Raw genomic sequence first — 3706 nt, 5'->3', positions numbered from 1 at the left:
ACCAGCACGATACGTGTTCCTCCATCCTAGGCATACTTGGAATATACCTAGAACCGTTAAGTGGCGGGCCCACGCTTTAAACTTAACGCCGTGGTGGCGGACACGACGGGAACCCACCACGTGGCACAATACCGTTGTATTAGACACGCTTAGTCACCTAAACTACCACGTCGGGGTAAATAGTAAGCTTCTCTGAATTATACAAACTCATACACACTGGTCTACCAGAATGCAAGGCTAGTCCTAAATAGATTAATCAGCTTAGGCCATCCCATACTAGCACATGTGGATGTACGAATAACTTTAAATGGGTGACACAAGTTCGGTCCTTATGGACTTGGGCAAACACTCCCCCTATCGGTATGCAACTAACACCATATGCACATCACTTGCCGCCCAAGTATAAAATCACATTTTACATATTTTAGTTCGCAATATACCCATCATATTCATTTTATTCCAGCAAAGGTTCAAGTATCAAAACCATATTTTAATTATAGATGGAATGAGCATTTGCATATTTCTAAGCATGGCTAAGCAAGTAATTGCACATAGAGCATATATAAACCTATTTGGGCACAAAGAGTGTTCTTTAACCATTTCTAGGAGTTCAAACAGCAAGAGGATCAATTATTCAAGGTGGGGTATGCAGCAAATAGGTCATAACTACCTTAACCCAATTTCAAATACCGTTATAATCTAAGTTCACATGCAACTTTGCAAACTAATATTTTCATTCCTCAAATCATGGGATTCAATGTGTTCAAAGGATGGGAGGAGAAAACTTGCCTTGATCAGAGAAATGTTAGCACCTAATCCACTGCTTCACCGATTATGCAATTATCTAGATAAAGGACACGATATGCAATTAAACACCGAAAGAGCTGAAAATCCAAAATGCTCTAAAATGCATGATTTATGCACAGTGGGTTGGTACTGATCTAAAATAAATTTAGGTGAAATAATTCCTATTTTATTTTATTCCATTTGTGAGTTATGAATTTTAGAAGTTTTATCGGTTTATAGTAGTACAGTCTTAGGTAGTGTTATGAAATACTTTTGTAAAGTGATTTTTTTATTATATTACACTTCACAGGAGTGTGGAGATGTGTTTTCTAAGACTAACACATTTGGTTTCACAATTTTTGGAGTTATAATGATTTTCTTATAGATTTTACAAGTTACAACGTGTTTTAGGCATGTAGTGTTTTATATATGCATGATTCTCAAGTTGTAAGTTCAGAACATGCTACTTCCTGTTTAAGTTGAATAAAAGGAATAATTTGGTTAACTAAAACATTTTTAGTTCACATGTTTATGGTCTTTAATAGTATGGTTCATATTTTATAAACTAGAGATGCTCTAATTTAAACTAGCAATATATTATATTAACCTACAAATTTTTATATGAGTTAAGTTCTTCTAAGTTTTAGTAGATAAGGATCAAACTATGGCTTCACTGGTCAATCAAGTTTTTGTTTAGGTTTAATTATACCTAAAGTGTATATATATACTTATACATGTTTATGTATTACTTAAATAACACTATGTGTCTAAATTCTTATTTCACTAAGTTAAGGTTTTGATCTATGTTCTCTACAAAAGGTGCAAATTTTATTTTACTATGTTCAAGATAACTATTTGCTGGTTCTATAGAAACTTTGTTCATTTCATTTGGACTAAAAATGAATTTTCTACAAGTTTTACAAATTAATGGCTGCTCTATGTTAGTAAATCCTTATATGAATATTTAGAGACTTTTACTACACAGTAAGTATATAATCTTATTTCATAACTTGGAAATACATATTTTGATGATCCCACAGAACTTAAGTTTACTCAATTTGAAGCTAAATTGGGTTCTACATAAATTTCTAAAGTTTAGCTTATCTAAAACTAATCATTATAGAGATAATAATTTTAGAGGCATTTGATGCAAAGTAAGTAATTACTTTTATTTCACCTAATCAGAGAGTGCATGATGATGAATCTGTAGAATTTGAGTTTGTCCCAAAATAAGTTAAATTGAATTTTCTATGCATTTTATAAGTTTGTGTATGTTTTATGAATGATTATTCTTAGTCAAATTTTATAGACAAAGTTTGAACAGTGAGTGTAAGGTTTTATGTTTCTAAAATAAAGTTCATAACTTTGTGAATCTATAGCAACTGGAATCACCTCAAAATGAGCTTTATTTGATCTTACATGAATTTTTCAAGTTTGGATGTTTCCCTGTTAAACATTTAATGTTTTAGTTATTTTCCTTTGCATTTTCATTTTTTTTATACGCATGGGTCCATGGGTCCACTGGTCAGTGACTTGCGATTATGCAGAAAGGCGCTTGAGTTTTCTATGAATCAACCCGCAGTCCATTGGCTGTTCCATGTGTGAGGTAGTTTTTTATAAAATAGCACCTAGTGTATTGATTCTTCTCCACCGAGGTCCCTGGGTCGAGCTGAGCTGAGCTAACCATGGCTGAGCTCGTTCTCGAGCTCGCCGGCGACGAATGGTGGCTCAGATGGTGTCGGGGTAAAAAGAGAAAATGTAGAGGAATTCATGATGAAGCTATAGGTGGTCTTCTTGCGAGCTTTTGTGGCCGGAATTGATGGTGGCAGCGGCACAAGCGGCAGTGGTTCTCGGGTGCACGTGCATGTGTATTCCTAACTTGATTTAGTGTAAACTGTTGCATGCAAGAGATGTTGCGGGGCTCTAGGGTGCTTACCGTGGGTCTAGCTAGGGTTGTCGAGGTCTTGGCGGCAGCGGTGACTTGTGGAACGGCTCGGCGACGGCGCTCCTCCTTGGGTGAACGACGACGGCTCGAATGGGAAAATGAGCTGCTTCAAGCAAGCATGCAAGAGGGTTGTGAGGTCTAGGAGATGGTGTATGCGCAAGGAATCGAACAATGGCTCACCGGAGAGGATGGATTCGGCAGTAGCGACGGTGGCAAGTTCAGATCGGCGCCGAGGAAAAAGGGGCGTGTTCTCCGTTCTCCTAGTGTCTCCGATGGTGATTCTTGAGGTGTCTTGTAGAGGAAGTCGAGGCAAACTTCACGGCGCAGCGGCTTGGCTTGAGATAGATGGATTCGGCCAGACGACGACGATGGTTGAAGCGGCGGCGCTCCGATGCGTGCTCTAGGGCGTTGTCGGCGTGGTCGTGTTCCGGTGGCTTTGATGCACAAAACGGGAGGTGGTCAAAAGAGAAATGGTTCGGCATTGTGTGGGGATAAGGGAACGCGAAAGAGATGGAGGTGACCTTGACTCAAATGGAGATGGCGAAGGTCGTCGTCACTACGACCGGCGGCGAGGTTGAGGATGACGGAGAGGCTGAGGACCTCTCCCTCGGCTTCTTCGGCTCTGGGATGGTGAGTGTGGCTGGGCGACGCGGTCTGGAGGAGATGGAGGCATGACTCAGCGACTTGAAGGCGTCGTCACCATGCGTCGACGCGTCCAGGCTCGGTCGGCTCTCGTTCTCTCCCTCTCGGCTGTTTCTTGATCGGCTGAAGATGAGGGACAGAGGAAAGGCGAGCTGGAGAGGCTACCAGGTGGGTCCAGGGCGAAGCAAACTAGGCTAGGGTGAGAGGTCTGGGTAGAAACATGGGTAAACTTGATTTTTAGAATAATATTCGGAATTATTTTGTCCTCTAAATTTGTAACTCCATAATTTAATGTGTGAACCAAATTAATTAGTGTTGATTTTACTGGAGGTA

At 40.0% G+C, this 3706-nt stretch overlaps 1 long non-coding RNA gene across 2 annotated transcripts; it reads right to left on the bottom strand.

Annotated features, from left to right (window-relative positions):
* Positions 1–788: 788 nt before the first annotated feature.
* LOC136356726 (uncharacterized) lies at positions 789–3376 on the bottom strand. Of its 2 annotated transcripts, XR_010741662.1 has the most exons (4): positions 3253–3376; positions 2912–3165; positions 2723–2834; positions 789–844 (listed from the first exon to the last, which is right to left on the bottom strand). It is a non-coding gene; the product is annotated as an uncharacterized lncRNA (long non-coding RNA). The 2 variants fall into 2 exon arrangements; XR_010741661.1 differs by having other exon boundaries at positions 2912–3366.
* Positions 3377–3706: the final 330 nt, after the last annotated feature.

Source organism: Oryza sativa, chromosome 5 (assembly GCF_034140825.1).
Source record: "Oryza sativa Japonica Group chromosome 5, ASM3414082v1".
Taxonomy (NCBI): Eukaryota; Viridiplantae; Streptophyta; class Magnoliopsida; order Poales; family Poaceae; genus Oryza; species Oryza sativa.
The sequence above is the reverse complement of the archived record's forward strand: the minus strand, read 5'-3'. Positions and strand labels throughout refer to the sequence as shown.